The sequence below is a fragment of the Callorhinus ursinus genome, unplaced genomic scaffold (genome assembly GCF_003265705.2).
Source record: "Callorhinus ursinus isolate GAN/ISIS: 27379988/994484 unplaced genomic scaffold, GSC_fseal_2.0 scaffold4, whole genome shotgun sequence".
In the NCBI taxonomy this organism is placed as follows: domain Eukaryota; kingdom Metazoa; phylum Chordata; class Mammalia; order Carnivora; family Otariidae; genus Callorhinus; species Callorhinus ursinus.
The window spans coordinates 10,248,027-10,271,148 of NW_027397066.1; positions in this window are offsets into that span (position 1 = coordinate 10,248,027).

Sequence of the window (23,122 nt, forward strand, 5' to 3'; positions counted from 1 at the left end):
TGTGTGTGTGTGTGTGTGTGTGTGTGTGTGTGTGTGTGTGTGTGTGTAGGTACTTGAGCATGCGTACATGTGCTCCGCATACGTGTGAGTGGGTGAAGATTATTTGACTTAATTATATGCCTCATTCACTCAGAAAAAGGAAAATAGAAATTAACTTCTATTATTTCACTAATTCTACCCCTTCATCTGAATCTTCACAATGATGTCTTTGAATATAGACCCTTTATCTACAGTGGCCATAATTGCAGGGGCTCCTCCCCTCACAGTCCTGTTTGGAACAGTGTTCACACAATGCTCCTTTGCCAAGTATCATATTTCAGAAAACAGCAACAATTTCCAGGGCTGTGGCTACCCAGTTTCCTTCCACAAATGTGGGTTCACCCCCTAAAAATTGAATGAAAAAGCACAAAGCTTCCCTGGTTGTGAGCTTCGAGTTGGCCTGGTTTCCTCCTTATTCATTTTATTAATAGGTTTCTCTTTTCAGATACTTTAAAAGTGAGATGAGAGAAAATTATTTTGGGGAACACAGAAGCATAGACCTCCTAAAGGAGCTTTGAAACGGCAGAATTCGGATGTCATAACTGGCGACCCAATCATTTGAGCAGGGACTGTGCCGAGTCTGTACGAGGTGATGAGATGCGCCATCACAGGAGGGGAGGTCTGGAATTCTCGGCTCACCCTCATTCTCCTCCAATTCACTTTGTACCTCCCTGTGGCTGCACCCTTCCTCACTGCCTTCTCTCTGCCAGCAACACCCTCCTCCTTTCAGTAGGGTCTCTCAAACCTAGTTGTCCTTTCTTTACATCTTTAGGGTTCTTTCCCTAAAGGGTTATTTAGTTGACCTGGTGCAAGTTTCATAACGTCTCTGTGTCTTGGTTTTATGAGCTGTCAAGTTGCAAAAATAATGTGGCCTGACTCTTTGGGTTGTGTAAGGATTGAAGGAGTTAATGCATGTCAAGCTTCTAGAATAGTACCCAGCACACAATAAGTGTTTCATAATTATAGATGCTTGTTGTTTTTGTTGGCGTTGCTCATTTGGCAGGAAAATGGAAAGAACAGAAAAGGGAAATGACAGAGAACTCCCAAGAGAGTCAGAGTCAGTAGATGCTATGGACTGGATTGTGTCTCCCCAATTTCATACGTTGAAGCCCTCACCCCCGGTGGGATGTGTCTGGAGATGAAGCCTTTGAGAGGTACTTAGGTTTAGATAAAGCCACGAGGGTGGAGTTCTCATGATGGAATTAGTGTCCTAGAACAAGAAACCAAGGAGCTCGCTTTCTCTCTTTCTCAGTCTTGTGAGGATAAAATACGAAGGCAGCCATCTGCAAGGCAGGAAGAGGGTTCTCACTAGGAACCAGCCATGATGGCACCCTGATTCTGGACATGGCAGCCTCCACAGCCGTGAGAAATAAATGTCTGTGGTTTAATCCATTCAGTTTGTGGTATTTTGTTATATCAGCCTGAACAAACACAGCAGGGTAGAGACCAGGTCTCTTGGCATCTCAGATTCTTCCCAGGGGCTGCTTATTATTGAGGATTGGGTTGTTTCTGCTCTCCACTCCATCCCAAACTGCCCCTCATGTTAGTATTAGCCAAGAGAGGTGAGAACATAGGAAAACACATCAGGTCTCCTATGGGCAATCTCCCCCGCTGCACAGTTCAAAAGCTGTACCCATAGGGTGGGGTGGGAGGCAGACCCTTTCTAAGTTCATGACCATGCCTTCGTTCTCCTTCCCCTTGGGGATCTGCACCTAAAACATAAAATCTAATCTCCTTGGAGCTTCTGAGCTTCCTTGTCCCAGAGGCAATTTGGGTGAGTGGAGTGACCCAGACACACTTGAGTAGTCTAGAAGGAGAAGGGAGTCTGTCAGGATCTCATTCAGAGGCCTGAGGACCCACCACCACTTTCCTGAGGACCCAGGAGGGAGGGAAGTGAGGTTGGCATGGGGTGTCTGTAAGGCTATGAGGAAAGTAGTGCATAATTGGTTTTGGCAACTGACCCATATGCCTATGCAGCACTCTTGGTGGGATACCCCTATTCCTACCTCTTCAATGAGATGACTAAGAGCTCCCCAACCTGTGTATGCAGAGTTCTGGCTGAATCCACTAGGCTGTAGCAATTAGAGCAAACCACCTTCAGTTTCCAGATGAGATACACTCTTTCTTGGTCTCCGTGGCTGGAACAATTTGCCTACACCTTCCTTAGCTAGCCCTTCTTCATCTTTCAGCTTAGATGCTACTTTCTCTGGAATTCTCTCCCCCCCCCCCCCCGGCCAGTTCGTGCAAGACTGGGTTCTATAACTCCAGGGGCCCTGCCATCTGTTTCTTCAGCACCCATTACACATGTCACAGTGAATTGTCCTTGCCTGTTTACTTCCTGAAGTAAGTCAGTAAATCATAAGCTCCGTGGTGCTGCGGCTGGTCTGGTAAACTGCTGACCACTAGCACGGAAAACGGGGCCTGGTGCCTCCCAGGAGTCGAACAGGTCCCTGATAATTTTGGGGGAGATCTGAGGGATGAAAAGGACCCAGTTTGGAGAAAACCTGAGGAGAAAACGTATTCAAAGCAATGCAAGTACAAAGACATGGAGATAGATGCATGGGGTTGTCTGCAAAGGAAGAATGGGGGTGGGGGTGGGGCTGGAAGCCAAAGGAGGCTGGGAAGGGAGCGGTCTGGAGGGAGACATGAGGACCAGATCAGGTAGGGCACTGGGGGCCACAGCAAGGAAGCTGGTTATTTTACTAAGTGCAATGAGAAGCCTTTGGACATTTTTTTTTTTTTTTAAATCAGGGGAGTGACGCAACCTGATTTCTGTTTTCAAAAGATCACTCTGGCTGCCAGGCAGAATCAATCGGAGGAGGACCAGCGCAGGCGCTGGGAGGCTGTAGTCATTCTCGGTTTCTATTTGGAATTGGTGTGCTTCTATTAATTGAAAAAAAAAAAAACAACAACACCAAAAAGAATTTTTAATATAAAATGGTTTATTTTCAGCAATCTGATTATGAGGCGCTTTTTTTTTTTTTTCAACTGGAGAACCCTTTGGTTGTTCTCTTACAAACTGGAAATGATGGCGTTTAATTGCAAATTTCTTCTTCAAGTAGGGTACAATTTTCTTTCCTTACGAGACCAATGTTAGAGAAATAAACAAAGAAGAGAAGTACAAGAAAAACAGAAGAAATAAAATGATTCACCTGTCCATCTCAGAAAATCAAAATTTGCTGAGTTTTTTTTTTTTTTTTCTTCTTAAAGTTCTCTTGTAGTCCCTGACCATGAACATAAAGAGTTTGGTTAAAGTTGTCATGATGACAGATATATAGTGGATTGGGTTCTGTTTCACACAATAGATGTTATAGGCTTTTTCCACATTCTCCATGAGCCCGTGGTTCTGTGTCTGACAAATAATCAGCAATAAACGCTGAAGACTTGGCTTTCCCTCCACTCTCCCTCCTCCATCTATTTCTGCTATTGTGTTAAAATTCAGTCTTTATAGTGATTATTTTTAAAAGTTGCCAGGCATTTTATTGAGCAGTCCATTTAAAAATTTTTTACACTCTGTTGGATATTTAGTCGACTTTTTTCCCAATCTTATATAAGTTATTGCTTAATTAAAATTCGTTGTGTTTATAACTTTTCCTTTTGGATTATTGCCTGTGAACACCAGTTTCCAAATTATAAGTTCTTTTATTTTTGGGGGAAGAAAAATATAGCCCCCCCTGCCAAAAATATCACGTAGACTCACAAGATATATAACAGTCAGAAATAAAGCTTACTTGCTCCCCTACCTCCAAGATGCAACCCCAGAGGTCCTCAGGAGAGCTGGAAATTCCTTCTTCAGGATAAATAGCCAAGGGTAGAATTTTGGGTGAAAGGCTATACATATTTCTTAAAATCTCTACATGACTCTCAACCTGTGTATGTTTTAAAGGTTTGAAACAATTTGCTTTGCTCCCAGAAGAGTATAAACAGATCAGTTTCTTAACCATATTGCCAGCAGTGGGTATTGTCCTGATAATAAACTCTGTGATCTAGATGGTATAGATGACACCTCATTTGTACTGAAATTTCCCTATCTTTGAATATGAGGAAAATTGAGGATTTCTATGAAAAAGAAGAAAGTGACAATTTATTGGGCATTTCCTATGTTCTAGGCAGTTGGTCACAGGTCTGGTGTTGTTTTCATTTAATCCACACCCGACCTCTCTTACAAAGACATTGTTGTTGCATCTCTTTTATGGATGGGGAAACTGAGGCCCAGAGAAATGGAATAGCTTTCTAAGGGTCAGAGACGGCGTGAAGGGGGTAGCCGTGTGTGGAAGTGTGCTGTGTTGGACCTTCCAGCTTGCTGTCTGTCCTCTAGCAGGAGATGCATATGCATTACCTATTTATTTACTGTAAACCTGATGCTTCTCTCACTAATTTGAATTTGCTCTTGTTATGCTGTAGGTATGTATTCATTTTCTTGGCATATTTAATGCAAATATTTTCCCCCAGGACTTTTAAAGGATCCATTTAGCAGGAAATATTTAAGCTGAGGGAGTCATATGTTGAGCCAAGAGGAGGTCTAATTTTATGAGTACACTAGGTGTGTGATTGTGAGAAGCAGGAGACATTTTTACAATGTTTACTTATAAAACTTCCTTGGGTTTTCAAAAAGGGAATGAAACTGAGGAAAACCTCGTAATAACTCTGAGAGCTGAGAGATTCCCTGTCAATTGCTTTAGGCTCTAATAAAAGTCCCCAGAACTCAAATATTCCTTGCGTCCTTTTACTCTTACCTTCGAGGTAGGTATAATAAATACTGTTTTTACAGATGAGCAAAATGAGGCAAAGATGTAAAATAACCTTCCTAACTTCAGAGAGATTTTAAGTAGCAGAGAGGGAGTAAACAGATGTCTGAGGGAGTCCAGAACACACGCTCATTCTGCAATCTCCTATCAAAAGGTGTCCAAGAGGTGCCTGTTTAGAGCCAATACCAGGCTTGTGAAAGATTCCAGTGGAGTGGCACCAAAAGCAAGGTGTAGATCACTTAAATATGAAGCACCCGGCTGGGGAACTAGATCTGCCCGCTGTGGTGGGAGGTGGTGGGGGAGGGGAGATTTCAGAGATTCATCCTTCTCTCCCTCCCTCGCTTCATTCCTCTGTCTCTTCCCCTTCTTCTCCCTCCCTTCCTTTTCCTCTCTTCCCCCCTCCCTCTGTCTCTTCCTTCTTCCCTTCCTCTCTCTCTCTCACTCCCTCTTTCTGCTTCCCTCTCTCCCCCTTTCCCTCCCTCCCTCCCTCTCTCCCCTTCCCTCCCCCTACCGCCCCCCACCTCTCTTGCTCCCTCCCTTCCTTTCAGCTATCCGTTCCTTCCTTCCTTCCTTCATTACATATATATATTGAATATATTACACCAGGCGTTGAGGAAACTGAGAAGAATCAAGCTCGGTCCCTGCCGTTAAAGAAAATTCCTTCAAGTGGGAAAGGCATATAAATAGATGACTGAAAACCATGTGATACTATTTGATAGCTAGCATCTACAAAATTCCATGAGGATGTAGGGCTTGTCAGCCCATGAGTGATCCCCGAGTATCTGCTGTATGCCCATGAAGCTCGGAAGTGGGATATCGGAATCTGAGCGGGAAGGGAGTGGCCAAGGAAACTTCTGGGTGGGGGAGGTTAAGTCTGAGCTGAGCCTTTTTTTTTTGGAAGGGTACATAGAAGTTAGTTAGATAAAGGACTATAGATGTTGTTCCATGCCAAGGGATTCTCCTGTGCAAACATTTGGAGGTATGAAGTAGAAGTAAATATATGAGGAACTGGAAGCAGTTTCAAAAGGATGGTGTGAAAGAGCGAGGGGGAGGATGAAGTCAGGAAGATTGCAAGGTTCACACCAAGGCCAGGCTGTGGTTGCTGGTAGTGGGACGAATTTTCATCTGGAGGTCTTGTTATTTTTTGAGCTCACTTCCTGCATCATGACTAAGAATTTCTCCCATGGATGCACATCCCCCTCCCAGACCAGTGCCCCCTGCTGTGTGAAGGGTCATCTGACCTGGCCCTGCACCAACTGGAATCAGCAACTTATTTCCATGTCCCATGTCCTGTCGGGGGGCTGGGGAATGAGAGGGCTGGGAAGACTGGTTTGGAGAAAGAAAAACCGCCTCCAGCCTCCTGAACATAAGGTTTCCATGGCTGGAGTGCAGAGAGTTGAGTCATGGCTCTGAAGAAGTCTACCGGGAGAGGCCAAGTCCCCGGGCGTCATGCCCTGCTGGCCTTCAGCAGCCTTCACCAACTTTTTACTTGCAAAGTCTGGAGATGGGCTTCTCTGACAGGGCTGCCTCAGCATCCTCGCTGCCAGTTGTGGTCCTGCTGCTCAGCGGCCACGTTGTGAGGTTCAGCCAGGAGGCTGGTCTGATGTATATTCTGTGAGGAATCTACAGTCACTCTAAGAGCTGTAAGTCAGGGGGCATTTCCCATGGGCCAGCATCAGTGTCAAGCTACAAACATCTCTAAGCACAACTAATTATTCTAATATCTCTATAAAGTAGGGATCATTATCTTCATTTTGCTAATGAGGGGGGTACATTTTAGAAAGATGAAACAGCTCACCCTGCAATACATAGTCTACAGTCGAGGTGGGATTGCATGTTTGTGCCCTGCACTAGTGTTCTCTCTGCATGGCAAGTAGCTAGAATGGACCTTCGATGCTGCAGTCCTTGGCGTGGACTCTTCTCTCTGCTTGGACTGCCCCTGTCCTTCTTCTTTCTGAAATCCTAGGTGCATGTTAGACCTGCTCTAGCTGTTACACTCTTACCAGGAGGATTTTCTTGGCCACCTTCCTCATCTCCAAATCACAATTATCCCATCTCTCCTGTCGTATTCATAGTTTATATGAACTCCCATTATTGTTCTCATTCCACCAGGATTTCTGGCTTTACCCACTGGGTGGTGAGCCCTTTGAAGGCGTCTCTTCTTTGCATCTCCAGTGCTGCTCCAGGGTCTCAATAAGCATTTTATAAACAACTGAATAAGAGTCATTTCTGTTGTTTCAACTGGAAAAGTTACTTTACCTGTTCATGACAGCTCTCAGGGCTGCAAATGTTAGTCTTTCTGCTTTTTTCAGTATTTTAAGTGCACAGTTCTGCAATGTAAAGTATATTCACACTGTTGTGCAACCATCATCACCATCCATCTCCAGAACTCTCTTCGTCTTGCGGTATGGAAACTCCATACCCATTAAAGAACAATTCCCCATTCCTCCCCTCCCCAAGTCCTTGGGAACCACCTCTCGACTTTCTGTGCCTGTGATTATGACTATGCTAAGTACCTTCAGAAAAGGGCATCATGCAGTATTTGTCTCTCTGTTACTGGCTCTCTCACTTAGCAGAATGTCCTCAAGTTTCCTCCATATTGTAGCATGTAGCATGTATGAGAGTATAAGAATTTCCTTCCTATAGTTCACCATTCAGTATGATGTTCACTGTGGGTTTTTTATATATGGATATTAATATGTTGAGGTAGTTTCCTTCTTTTTTTTTTTAAAGATTTTATTTATTTATTTGACAGAGAGAGAGTGAGAGAGGGAACACAGCAGGGGGAGTGGGAGTGGGCACTCACTAAATTTCCCCTTTAGCACTGTCCCATGTATTTTGGCATGTCGTGTTTTGTTTTCATTTGTCTCTAACTATTTTCTAATTTCCCAAGTTATTTCTTCTTTGATCCATTGGTCATTTATAAGTGTGTTGTATAATTTCCACAAATTTGTGAATTTTCTAGTTCCCCTTCCGTTACTGATTGCTAACTTTATCTTATTGTGGTAGGAGAAAATGCTTTGATATCTACTTTTTTAAAAATCTACCGAGACTTAGTGTGTGACCTAACATATAGTACATCCTGGAACTTTTTCCATATGCACTTGAGAAAAATATGCATTTTGTTGTTGTTGGGGAGAGTGTCATGTATATGGTGCTGTGTCTACTTGGTTTATTATATTGTCCAAGTCTTCTGTTCCCTTACAAATTTTCTGTCTGGTTGTTATATCCATTACTGAGAGTGGGGTATTGAACTCTCAACTATTATTGTAGAACTGTCTGTCTCTCCCATCAATGCTGTCAATTTTTGATTCGTTTGTTTTGATGGTCTGTTATTAGATGTGTAAACGTTTATAATTGATTTGTATGCTTACTATATTAAATAAATGTTTTATTCACATAAAATGCCCTTTTAAAGCTCTCGTAATCTTTTTTTATTATGTTCAGTTAGCCAGCATATAGTACATCATAAGTTTTTGGTATAGAATCCAGTGATTCATTAGTTACATATAACACCCAGTGCTCATCACAACACGTGCCCTCCTTAATGCCCATCACCCGGTTACTCCATCCCTCATCCCCCTCCCTTCTGTAACCCCGTTTGTTTCCCAGAGTCCAGAGTCTCTCATGGTTTGTCTCCCTCTCTGATTTCTTCCCCTTCTTTTTTCCCTCCCTTCCCCTGTGGTCCTCTGAGCTATTCCTTATTTTCCACATATGAGTGAGACCGTATGATAATTGTCTTTCTCTGCTTGACTTATTTCACTTAGCATAATACCCTCCAGTTCCATCTCATAATCTCTTTTAACTTAAAGTGTCTTTCATCTGACATTAGTGTAGCCACCCCTGATTTATTTTGGTTACTAGTCTTTCACTTTCAACCATTTGTGTCTTTGGGTCTAAAATGAGTCTCTTGTAGATGGCTGTTATAGCTGGATGATGTCTTTATCCATTCTGCAAATCTCTGCCATTTAATTGAAGAGTTTAATTCATTTACATTTGAAGTAATTATTGAAAAGGAGGGACTTCCTTCTGTCGTTTTGGTATTTGTTTTTTATATACTTTATAGTTATTTTCTTCTCTAAGTTTCTGCATTACTGTGTTCTTTTGTGTTTAGTTGATTTTAAATTTATTTCTCATTTCCTTCTGTGTATATTCTTAAGCTATTTTCTTTGTGGTTACCATGGAATTACATTTAACGCCTTGAAGTTATAACACTTTAATCTTTTTTTCTTTATAGTCTTTGTTTTTTTAGATATTATTATTTTTTTAATTTAATTAATTTTATTATGTAATGTTAGTCACCACACAATACATCATTAGTCTTTATATTCTTTGGATGATAATTTCCATTGTCCTATCTTCAAGTCTACTGATTCTTTATTCTGATTGTTCAAATCTTCCTTTTAATCTTTCTAGTGAATTTTCATTTCAGTTATTATACCTTTCATCTCCAGAATTTCTATTAGGTTTCTTTCTAGGTTTTCTATTCCTTTCTTCATATTTCCATTTTGTTCATATATCATTTTCTTGACTTTATCCATATATTCCCTCAGTTCTTTAAGCATTAAGACAATTATTTTAATTGGATTATGTTGTTTTTTGTGTCTTGAGTTGTATAAATTCTTTATATATTTTGGGTACTAACCCTTTTTTGTATATGTCACTTGCAAATGTCTCCTCTCATTCAGTAGGTTGCCTTTTAGTTTTATTAGTTGTTTCCTTCTCTGTGCAGGAGATTTTTATTTTGATGTAGTCCCAATAGTTCGTTTTTGCTTTCGTTTCCCTTGCCTCAGGAGACATATCTAGAAAGACGTTATTATGTTCGATGTCAAAGACATCACTGCCTGTGCTCTCTTCTAGGATTTTTATGGTTTCAGGTCTCACATTTAAGTCTTTAATCCATTTGGAGTTTATTTTTGTGTATGGTGTAAGAAAGTGGTCCAGTTTCTTTCTTTCTTTTTTTTTTTTGCATGTAGCTGACTAGTTTTCCTAATACCATTTTTTGAAGACATGAACAGACATTTCTCCAAAGAAGACATCCAGATGGCCAACAGACACATGAAAAGATGCTTAACATTACTCATCAGCGAAATGTAAATCAAAACTACAGTGAGATATCACCTTGCACCTGTCAGAATGGCTAAAATCAACAACACAAGAAACAAGCATTGGTAAGGATTTGGAGAAGGTGGTGGCAAGGATGTGCACTGTTGACAGGAATGCAAACTGGGGTAGCCACTGTGGAAAATAGTATGGAGGTGCTTCAAAAAGTTAAAACTAGAACTACCCTGTGATCCAGTAATTGCACTACTGGGTATTTACCTCCAAAATACAGAAAACACTAATTCAAAGCGATACATGCCCCACCCACTATGTTTATTGCAGCATTATTTACAATAACCGACCTATGAAAAGCAGCCCAAAGCAGCCCACGTGTCCATCAATAGGTGGATGAATACAGAAGATGTGATATGTATAATGGAATATTATTTAGCCGTAGAAAAGAATAAAATCTTGGCATTTGCAACAACATGGATGGGGCTAGAGAGTATCATGCTAAGCCAAATAAGTCAGTCAGAGAAAGACAAATACCATAATGTTAGGAGTTAGTTGGACAGTTAGGTAGTTAGGGCCAGGGTCCCCAATAAAACAATATGGAGTCAGGGCAATTAAAATAAAACAGCACTAACATCCCGTTTTGCAGCTTAGACCGGACCACACTAGCATTCTGTTTTATAGACTTTGCAGAACTGACTTTTGCAAAATATCCTAAAATAAAAAAAAAAATTAACCACAAAGCATTTTTCACCATTGGGAGCCGGGGCCAGTTAAGATATAAGTCCCCAGATGTCATCCAAAAAAGACCATCAGCATGTAGACGTTAACTTAATAGGTAGACAGAAACATGATGAAAACCCTGATTGGCTTGACTCGGCACACCCTGCTTGCTTAAGATAGTTCCACAAAAGAGCTCATAAAAACCCCTAAACTTAGAAACTCCAATGACAACCATCTCGAGTCCCCTCCCTTTCCAGGAGCTTTGCACGATCGCTCAATAAACTTTGCTTTGCTGCCCACCACTTTTCGTCTGGTCTACCTCTTCATTCTTTGAAGTGGTGTGACCAAGAACTGCTGCACTAAAGGTAGAGAAATCCATCAACAATATGATTTCACTCATTTGTGGAACTTAAGAAATGAAACAAACGAGCAAAGGAAAAAGAGAGAGAGGCAAACCAAGAAACAGACTCAACTCTAGAGAACAAACTGATGGTTACCAGAGGGGAGGTGGGTGGGGGATGGGGGAAATAGATGTTGGGGGTTAAGGAGTGCACTTGTGATGAGCACCAGGTGATGTACAGAATTGTTGAATCACTATATTGTACACCTGAAACTAATATAACACCATATGTTAACTATACTGGAATTAAAATAAATAAACAAATTTAAAAAGACAGTTATTTTAAAATACTTTTTAGTAGATCTTCCATTAGGTCTTTTTCAGGGATGGATTCTGTTCATTTTTTCCCCCCTTTGAATAAGCTATATGCTTGTTTGTTTGCTTGTTTGTTTTTTGGCATGCTTTGTGATTTTTTTTTGAAATCTGGATATTTATATCTAATGATATAATTCTAGAAATTCAGATTTCCCCCTATCCCCAAAGGTTTGCTATTTAGTTTGTTTGTAGGACTGGTGTAGGCCATCTCTGTTCCAAGGATCAGCCTAAGGTGTAAACCTAAGGACTTCTACATCTTCTCAGATCTTTTCTGAGCCTATACCTTCTGGGCATGCGTGATGACTTTCTAATCCCCCCCGCCCCCATAATTGAAGGTCACAGTCCTTGATGTCTGTCTCTCAAAAGGAGAAAAAGAGAACAATAAAGGGGACAAAATAAAATTCTAGCCCTTTACATCTCCTGGCTGTCATTTCAGCCAGAGGCTTAGGGGTTTGCAACAATGGGAAGAGGATCAGTACCAATGGCCATTGCCTCTTTAACTGCACTTTCATGATCAGAATAAGCAATCAGAAATCAGAGCACAGATCACTGATATTTGGAAGACAGAATCCTTATTGCCCACCCTGGCTCCTGTAAGCGATGACAAGCTGCTCCAGGAACATAGGCATAGCTGCCAGTCCCAGGGCTGAACGGTGGGAGGTGGGTAGTTGCTACTGTGCTAGGAGTTGAAATTGACCAATATGAACTGCAATTTGCCATCAAAGCCTTCTGCCAGCTTTCAAGAGACTCCAGAGTTCCAAAATAGTTACATCAGACAGATTCTGCTGGTGCAATTGTAGAGAGAGGGATTTCTGGTGCTTCTTACTTGGTCATCTTCCCAGAATCCTTTCTCTCCAGCCCTTTATTTATTAATATTTGTAAGTCTGTGAATTTTAACAAATGTTTTTGGTTGATATCAGCAGAGCAATTTTACGGCTAATGAGAAAAGGAAGCTTTTGTTTTTCTCCTCTCCTTCTGGGAAGCTGCAGACAGCTTTGAAGAAGATCCTTCCTCATATTTTTCTCCCCATTTCTTTGTCTCCCTTCTTTCTTCTCTACTCCAAGCTATGGCTATTCATTCCAGGATGGAATCAGGCTTAGTGAGGCTGGGGAAAAAAGATGAAGACAGTTTTAAACTCATTACGTGCATACTGATATTTCACCATTTGGGTTTTATGCATTTTTCATTGAGAAGCCACCTACCATGAAGGCTGAAGGTGAGTACTGAGCTTGGACAGCTTTTGCCAGTGGTCTGTGTGTTTATGGGCAAGTTATACTAATTCCTCATGCTTCAGTTTCATCATCCATAAAATTGAGGTAATAATGGTATGGAAGTCATATGATTGTCACAAAGAAAAATTCATTTGAGGTATGTAAAACATACCTGTCACAAATAACCAACACACTGGAATGTTTCCTCTGGATAGTTTCTAAGCAAAGTGGTAGTTCATAATGTTGGTTGGTCATTATATTCATGCATAGAACTTTATAGGTAGACAAACACTTAGCCCTACCGCTGATATTTTAATAAATACATCTTGGAGTTCTATTTTTACCCTTAATTTTGATTCAAAGTTGATATTGGTTAATTTGGAAAGATTAGAGAATACACAATATGATAATTAAGAGTGAAAGCTGTTTTTAATTTAGTTTTTACTGGAAAAACATGTTATTTTGTAAAAACAATTATAAATTTGCATCCTTTTTGATGGCTGCAGAATATTTCATGCCAAGCTCATCTTGACTTTGGCTGAAATTATCGGCATTTTTAAGGAAAGCGATATCCTTCAGAAAGCCGTCATAGGAATGCTTCACTGATCTTCCTGGAAACTGGTTTTGGGGAGAGGAAGATGTGGTCCTTCAACATGCCTTTTGTAGAGATGGGTAATAATTTATTAATCATTATCACAACAATGGTCAACATACATTGTTCAATACTTTTCATCAGAGTTTGGCTAAGTGTTTTTACATATAGGAGCTCCATTTACCATCACAACAAACCTATGAGTTATAATTATTATTGCTACCAAACATATAAGGAAACTGGTATAACTTTTCTACTTTGACACAATCAGTGTGTGTCAAAACTGAGATTCAAACTGAGATCTGTCAGAACCAAGGGCCTGACAAAATACCTTAACTTGGTACCTTACCATTTTTGAGTATTTTATTTAAAAATTTTTTTCCACATATACATTTTAAAATTTGAATTTAAGTAATTAACATATAGTATAGTATTAGTTTCAGAGGTAGAGTTCAGTGATTCGTCAGTTGCACATAGCACCCAGTGTTCATTACATAGAGTGCCTTCCTTAATGCCTGTCACCCAGTTACTCCATCCCCCCACCCACCTCCCCTCCAGCAACCCTCAGTTTGTTCCCTAGAGTTAAAGAGTCTCATACAGTTTATCTCCCTCTCTGATTTTGTCTGATTTTATTTTTCCTCTCCTTCCCCATGTTCATTTGTCTTGTTTCTTAACTTCCACATATGAGTAAAATCATATGATAATTATCTTTCTCTGATTGACTTATTTCACTTAGCATAATACCCTCTAGTTCCATCCACATCATTGCAAATGGCAAGATTTCATTTTTTTTGATGACTGAGTAATATTCCATTGTATATATACACCACATCTTCTTTATCCAGTCATCTGTCAAAAGACATCTGGGCTCTTTCCATATTTTGGCTATTGTGGACATTGCTGCTACTATAAACATTAAGGTGCAGGTGCTCCTTTGGATCACTATGTTTATATCCTTTGAGTAAATACCTAGTAGTGCAATGGCTGGGTCATAGGATAGCTTTATTTTTAACTTTTTGAGGAACCTCCATACTGTTTTCCAAAGTGGCTGTACTTGCTTGCATTCCCATAGCAGTGTAAGAGATTTCCCCTTTCTCTGCATCCTTGCCTTGAATATTTTAATAAACAAATATTTTATAAGTAATTCATTTTGTTCTAAACCTACGCCTCCCAAGCAATCTTTTGAATATGGTTTAGCTTCCCACAGAGCAGGTCTACAGGGAAAGAATGTGCTCACCAGCATACATGAGTTTGCTCTACTTCATGGTTATATTTCTCCACAAATGACCATCAGGTTGAAACACTGACTAAACATACTTACCTACAATTGATTTACACGGTAAGACTATGTTTCTTCTAAGCCCAAGTGTCCCCTGTTGATGCTTTTCACCAGTTAGAATTGTATACCAACCTTCCTTTTGTACACCTCTACCTCGATGTCTTACAGAATGCTGTTTTAAGAACTGAGCTCATTGCCTTCTCCTGCCCCCCAACAATGTCTTTGCCTCCCACTTAGTCTCCTTAGGCTAATGACACTCATTCTCTAAGACATCTAACCTAGAAACCTGGGACTGAGCCAAGGTCCTCTGTCCCTCCCTCACTATCTGAATCAGTCTCTACATCCTTTCTCGTCAGTATCATAATGACCAGAATTTACCATAGCTTAACAGTTACAAGTGTGGTTTCTGCAGTGTGGCTACCAGGGTTGAAATTCTGGATCTACCACATTTTAGTCTTGTTATTTGAGCAAGCTGCTGAACTTTCTGGTGCTTTGTTTTCTGTGAGATAGGGAAGACTATAATAATGGAACTTACTTCACAGGGTTATTGCAAGGTGAATGAATCAATATATAAGGAAACTTGCCATGCCTGGAAGGTAGCATGTGCTCTCCTATCTTCTGGTTCCAATCAGAGATGAAGCCCCCTGATTGATCTCTCTTTCTCTAGATTCACTCATCTCCCTTCCATACTTTCCATTATCATCAGAGGGCTAGAACCTTTCAGTAATACCTTATTGCCAACCAAATAAATTCCAAATTCATTTTCATAGCAGTTTACAAAGTCCTCAGTTTTTGGATTCATGTTTCCCACTCCCTTTTTTAAAAATACCCTATCAAATTTGAGCAATTAGTCCTTGAATTATGCTTTATTGAGATTTTTGAGAATGTTTATCGCCTTGAGTTAGAAAGTCAGGAAGTAAAACAAAACAAAACAAAAAAATAAAACAACACCCTAGGCTACATACAGTGTGTTCAGATAATTGGTGAAACATTATTCTGGGTGTTTCTATGAGAGTATTTTTGGGTGAGATGAGGATTTAAATCAGTGGACTTGAGTGAAGCAGTCTGCCTTCTGTAATGTGTGTGGGCTTCATCCAAGTAGTTGAAGGCTCGAATAGAACAAAATGCTGACTTCCCGGAGCAAGAAAGAATTCCCCAACAGGTGGCCTTCAGACCTTATCTGGACTATGGGCTTTCCTGTCACCTGAGTCTCCAGCCCACTTGCCCACACTGCATATTTTGGACTTTCTAGTCTCCATAATACCACGAGCAGTTCCTTATCATAAATATCACACACACACACACACACACACACACACACACACACACACATCCCATTGGTTCTATTTCTTTGGAGAAGCCTAACATACTCTCAATAATTGTTTTTTGTAGGTAAGGGATTAGTTCTCAAATCTGTGATTAATTTACCATTTCTTGTGAAATTAGTTGTATGTAGTTCAATACTCCCCAAAACCTTTAAGATCAAGGTCTGTGGCTCCTGCTCTCCTCTTAAAATAGTGATCCAATAATGATCTTCAGATATTGGAGGATCTGGGTTTTAATCTTGCCTACCCCACTACTAAGTGTGAGACTTTTTCAGCCTTTGTGATCTCTCTCTAACACCTTCCTTAAAGGGTTGTTGTCAAGTTTAAGTGAGTTAACATATATGAAACAACCTGGTGAACCATATTAGCCCTCTGTTGCTTTGCTGGGACATTTGCTTTCTTCTCTCCCTTTCTTTTTCTTGAAGTGCTGCCAGTCCTTAGAAGATAGTGAAGGGCTGCCAATTCCTGGGAAGAGTGAAATCTTTTAAGACAAATTTCAATAATATCTTCATGGTCAGATCATAGTACTTGCTTGCTTGATCTTGCATCTTGCCTTCACTCTAAGTAGTCTATTCCTGGTACTGTTTTAAGTAATAAGGAAAGGTTAGATCCTGTCTTCTGGCCTAACTTTATGCTCCAGACCAAGTGTATTCAGTTTCCTGGACTGTAGTCTTTGACAAGATTACCAAGGAAGAGAAAAATCCCATTAATTGAAGAGCAACTTTGAAGATCAAAAGAAAAAAAAAACTGAAGTGAATGAAGGGCAGGAAATAGGATTGATATCTGGGAATTAAAAGTCAGATGTCATTATCTACTAATTATCTTATTTTTCCCTGATCATAAATCAGGCCACTTTTGGTACTGGAAATGTCACCTGTAATTGTATGACTTCTCCTGTATGAAAGTAAACTTTCTGTGTTGTCTTCTGTTTTCCATCAGTGAGTCTGGCCTTTGAAACACCATTTTGCAAACTTATGCACCCACTTCAGCTTGAGGAGTTGGTTCGGATTTCATGAGACAACAATATCACTGCAAGTTTCTTCAGAGGAAAGATGTTTTAGAACCTTGCAAAAATAGTTTGAGAGACACTGATGAGGGCAGAGAAGGGGAAAAAAACACGATGCAGAAGCATTGTCTGGTGCTTTAGATGGACAGTCTCATCAAAAGAACTGCAGAAGAGAAAGACAAGCACTTCCTTTTGCAATAGTCCATCTTCAAAACCTGACTAAAAAGCACAACTTCTAGCTCTCAGTAGAGTAAGAAGTAAGAAGGCGTATTTGTGAAACTTTATGAAGGGATTTATGATTTCTTGTCTCCCCAGTCCCTTTTATCTGAGCAAATGATACCATAGCCGCTCAAGCCAAAAACCTGAGAGGAATTCTCAATTCTTCCCTTTCCTTCATCACCACAATCAATCCTCCTCCCATCCACACTGGCAGGGCTGAGAGAGTCTCATTTGTCCTAGTGAGAGACATTCAACCATCCTTTGTGGCCCTCAGGTTGTGGGAGGATACAGCCCAGAGAGGACTAACCCAGCACAACAGGACTTGTTTCAGCCTGCACTGTGAAAAGACCCTTCCTATTTTTTAAAGTATACTTTCATCAATCTTATTATGCTTTTATAAACCCTGTTTAATATTGATAATAACCAATATTGTTGAACACTTATGGGTTCCAGGGTGGAATCATTGCTGGAGACATCTCAGTTCCCTTGACTTCAATGCAGTCTTGGCATTTGAGTTTGAAAAATAGCTGTGATGATGAGAATTGGCCTCTTTCTCTCTCTATTGAAACACAGTAATCTTAATTTTGTCACTTATACTTTGCAGTGATGAATCATGTGTTTGGACCTTGACACAAAACTCCTAAAGCTCATTCAAAGATAGCATTAAATCTCATGTATAAAAATCTGTTTGATTTCTTTCAATTATGTCATTGCCATGTACATTGTAATGGCTGACACCCATTTGTTCCCTCTCCACAAAAACATAAAAATTCATTTCAAGCAATGAAATTCAATTTGTCTTGAAAGTAATTCTGTAAAAAATAATAATCTGTGCAGCATTCTAATCTCCTTCTACAATGTTATGTGGAGCCTGGACAGCACTATCTGGCATTGTCTTAGCATTATAAGAGGATAAATGGGAAATTAATGCTTCTGGTAAGGCAACTATTAATGATAATGGAAAGTAATTAAAAGCCCAAAGTCGAACCTGGAGGAAATTTGCTCCAATCCAGAGCAAATCAAAGTGATTTTTTTTGGTTTAACTTGCTGTGATAGATGGTATTAATAGTTCACAATTATTCATTCCATTGCTGCCCTTGCTCTAAGGTTTTAGTCCTGGTTGCTCTATTTGCCCGATTATAATGAAACTGGGCATGGGGATACCAGTGAATTGGCTAATATTTTTGTCCCTTCTTCCTCTATGTAGCAGCAATCTTATCTCCTTAGGATGATGAGGATCGTTTACCATGCCAGTATGGGAATTCTTTTCCTTGCCTGCTGTGTACAGGAATGAGGACCACAAGGTGACAAGAGGCTTTCAGTTGGGTATGGTATTCTTGATGTCACCTGTAAAACTTTTCTCCATCTGGAACAAACTCTACACTCATAAAGCCAAGATTTGTGAGGAGAGGAAACAAATTTCCTAACTAGGTCACTGGGAATGGCTGCAAGTAAGAGCACTCCTTTTGTGCTGAGATTCCTGGACCAGTGTATCACATGTATGGGAGAGCACAACACCGTATTTAAGGCATGTGTCCCATCCTTTCAGAGATCATCTCTACGTTGGACCGTTAGCTCCCTCTTTAAGAAGCCATCCCATCATTCTGTCAGGTTAGCAGCTTCTGTGAAAGGATCTTCTGCCTAGAGCTGCATTCCATTTAAAGGGGATTCCTTTGCCCCCCAAAAGGTCACATTGTAAGTATATGAGTCACTCTGTGAAGCTCCACATAATTATGCTGAGCTGATAATGAAAAAGTACATTTTCTGCCATGACATCTAATACTAGCTGCGGTGAACAGAGTTCTCCCATTAACACGTGGTTAAATTTGAGTGACAAGCAGTGATAACCTGTCTCTCTTCCCTTGATCCTTTCTAGTCACAAAAGAACACCTCTCTTCTAAGGGCAGTGTGTAGGGCACTTGCTGGTGAAATGGTGTTTGGATGTGAAACTAGTAGGGAGAGCTAAGTTGTTCTGCTCTCTGGTAGAGGTGAGAGAAGTGTTTGTTGCCACTTCTCCTGAGAGCTACTGGGTTCACCAGTTAGCAGGGCCTGTGAGGAACATGGGAAATTCTGGCTGCATGTTCCACCAGTACTTTTAGAATGCAGTGACTGAACAGCCCTGCTATGGAGTATAGATTCTTTAGAGAGAACTTTGACTCTCTCATTACGGTAGCTTTGTCATTTATTTTGTGGTGTAAATCTTTAACCTTATTTATTTTATTCTTTGATGATTTCTCCTTTTCTGTTTGTTCGTTTCGCAATAAACCTTATTTTTGGCAGCCATGAGCTCAAAAAGCAAAAATCCGTGTTTGATGAGAAATTAAGCACTAGATTTTCATTTCTCTAGAAAGCTGAGGATGATGGTGGAACCTACTTAACATATTTGACACTTTAATCATCTATCCAGAAGGCCACAGTGTTATCACTGACTGCAGACTCTGCCCCTACATGACAACTTAACACTTGTAACTGCAGATGGTGTGCAACATGGCTTTTTGTTTAGATAAATTGAGTATTGTTCCAAATTTATTTTCCTCATTTTTGATTTTGTTTTGTTGCATATAGACCATCCCCCCCCAAAGAAATGTAAGGATAACTATGAATGTGTTCGCTCTCTTAGAAGAAAAAGATCTTGGCAAAGGGTTAAATGATATCATCTGATCTTTCAAGTAAAACAAAAATCAGTTAAGATCATCCCAACAATTGCTCAATTGTTTATTCAGTAAATCAGGGTAAAGCTTTGGGAATTTCATTCCGTCAAAGATGACATATCTGACATTATTATAAGTAAATACAATTAAAAGAAAAATTGTGATAATATGAATGCATATATTGATAGAACCTAGGATCCTACGTATGCAGTGTTCTTGATGAATTAAGAAATCTATGGCTCAACAATAAATATGGAATTGTCATTGGGTACATATAATCATAATTGCATCCAGGCAAACTTAAATATTCTACTGCAATGAATTTACTGTTGTGTCCTCTCAAAGTTTCAAATTCTGTTGAAATTCTAACCCCCAATGTGATGGGAATCGGAGGTGTGGCCTTTGGGAGCTAAGTAGGTCATGAAGGTGGCACCTCATGAATAGGGTAGTGCCCTTATAAAAGGGACCCTGAGAACTCCCTTGTCTCCTTTCTACCATGTGAATATACAGCAAGAAGATGGCAGTTTGCAACTCAGAAGAGGGTCTTCACCAGAACCAGCCATGTTGGTACCCTGATCTCAGAATTCCAGTCTCCAGAACTCTGAGAAATACATTTCTATTATTTATAAGCATCCAATTTATGGTGTTTAGTTATAGCAATCTGAACTACCTAGAATGTCTACCAATCAAAATAGAGGTTCTAGGTATTAAAATTTACCAAAAATATTACATTTATATTAGACTACAACTTTAATTTTTGGACAAAGATGATGATGCACAGAGAAAAGACTTCAGCATTACAGTGTGCAAAAAGTCTTGCTATTTGCCACTCATCAACAATTGAATTTTAGAAACATTTGAGCTTCTAAAAAAAAAGTTTGTTTATTTATTTATCTTTTTATTTTTAGAGAGAGAGAGCGAGTGCCCACATGTGCACACCCGGGGTTGGGGGGCAGAGAGAGAGAGAGAGAATCTTTTTTTTTTTTTATTATGTTATGTTAATCACCATACGTTATTTCATTAGTTTTGGATGTAGTGTTCCATGATTCATTGTTTGCGTATAACACCCAGTGCTCTATGCAGTACGTGCCCTCCTTAATACCCATCACCAGGATAACCCCCCCCGCCCGAGAGAGAGAGAATCTTAAGCAGGCTCCATGCTCAGTGTGGAGTCTGACATGAGGCTCAAACTCATGACCCTGAAATCATGACGTGAGCTGAAATCATGAGCCAGATGCTTAACTGACTGAGCCACCCGGGTGCCCCGAAACGTTTGAGTTTTTGAAGAACAATTCCAATTCAGCCCAAGTGCCTTAAGTGAATTTGCTTATCCTACAGTCAATTCTCTTTCCTCTTTCCTTTTCCAGGGTAACTCACTATGGCAAGTATGACTCTAAGATTTATTATTATTATCTGGTAAAATACGTTCCCTAAAGTTAGCCAACTACCTTCCCTTGTGGTTATTGAGGGATACTTGGAACTAGCTCTGATTTTCACCTTCCCAGTGATTTTGGTACATATACCTATGAAAATACAAGAAATACAGGATATCTGAATAACTTCATAAGGCTGTGCTACAAATGGCAAGCTTAGTATTGGTGGGTGAGAGATCTACTGAAGCCCAGTGAGCATAATCAGGCTAATTTGGTATTCCTGTTAACACTTGCCTGAGTTTCTGAATGATAACCATGAGAAAGTGGGGGAGTCACTGCAGATAGGCAGAGCAGCAAGGGGATGTTTATGTTAAGATCCAAGGCCGGACCATCCATCCCATGATAAGGCACTCTTACTGCTGTGGTTGCCCAAGGTATGGTGATAAATCATGAACTGAGGCAATATTAGCAACAAATGAGGTCCTTTGCAAGTAAAATATGACTCAAAAGTGGTTAGAACTATGATCTTTTTTTTCTTTTCTTTTTTTAGAGAAAGAGAGAGCGAGAGCGCACGTGAGCTTTGGGGAAGGACGGGGCAGAGGGAGAGGGAGAGAGAGAATCTTAAGGAGGCTCCATGCCCAGGACAGAGCCTGATGTGGGGCTCAATCTCACGACCTTGAGATCATGACCTGAGCTGAAAACAAGAGTTGGATGCTTAACTGACTGAGCCACCCAGGAGCCCCGAGGATGATGATTCTTTGAAATAAATTTCCCTTGGTTTGCCCCTTGGGAAATTTGATTCTATGGTAATAATAATTTAAAAAACCTCTAAAATACTGCAATGATTGTAGGGAACAATGTGTAAGAGCAAAGAGCATGCACGGGGCTTGCCATCTGACCAGTGGCTGGGTCCTATTTACTAGCTGTGTGTGAACAGTTTGGAAATGGAAGCCAGTCGTGTCTACTCTTTTACGGGGTAGACAGAGCACAGATTTTGGTGGTGAGAGGCTTAGAGGGCAGTTTGATTCTGATTTGCCATTTACCCACATCTCTCTCCATTTATAGTCGTCTGTGATCATTTTTCAATGCATACACATCTACACACAGTATTTACACCATTCACGCTTGTGCACTTTGCTTTAGTCATTTCATAGTTAAGAAATATTTACACATCAGCCCATTATAGACTTATCCCTCTGATGGGGTGGTGCAGAATTCCATGGTATGGATAATGGCACACTCTCCAAGTGCTGGCAAAGATCCGGACTAACTGGATGCTCCCATACACTGACAGTGGGATTGTAAATTAGTGTGGAGCTCCAGGGGGGTCATTTTAAGTTGCTTATAAATCATAATTATCTCAATAAATTGCCTTATGGGGTTACTTGTTTGTACACCTCCTGAACAATTTATCTGGGACAGTCCTTTGAAGTGTAGAATAGCTGAAATTTAGATGCTTGGCTGATGCTTTACTGAAGTGTTTTTAAACATTTGTTCATTTGTTTTTGTCCTGGGTGGGTACTTAGTCTTGTCTTATTTCAGCAATGCAGGTGGATGGGGACTTGAGGTCCTTACTTAGCTGGTCATATGTGCCTTAATGAGCAAACTGGAAGCAACCTTCTGAGTGAATCATGCTCCCAGGCCAGTTCTTCTTCATCTCATGTCCTTATCATGTCCTCACCTCACTTCTGGGGCATTCAGGCACTTACTTCTAGTCTGTCTCCTCAATTCCCACCAAAGCTTACTTCCCTGCTCTTGGCTTGCTGGTCTCTCAGGCACACAGTTCTCAAAGCTGCAGAGAGCATGGAAAATTGAATTCAAAGCATCTCACAGGGAGAAACTATCCCAAGCTGATTACTTCTCCATGTTGGCACAAAAACCAGCTGAGAAAAAGAACGGTATCCAGGGAGGATTGCTTGCAATATACCAGCCTGTCCTCTGTGTCAGATATCCTTAAATATATACCTGGATCACATAGAATAACCAAAGACTGGAAGGATATTTCTTAAATTGAATTTCATTTTGCTGTAATATCTGTTTAGCTTGCTTTGATATTATAAGATGGAAACTTCCTAAATCTTAGCAGGGTTCATAGTAAGGATGTTGTACAGGTCATGACATTCATCACATCACAATCAATCTTTCTTTCTTTCTTTCTTTCTTTCTTTCTTTCTTTCTTTCTTTCT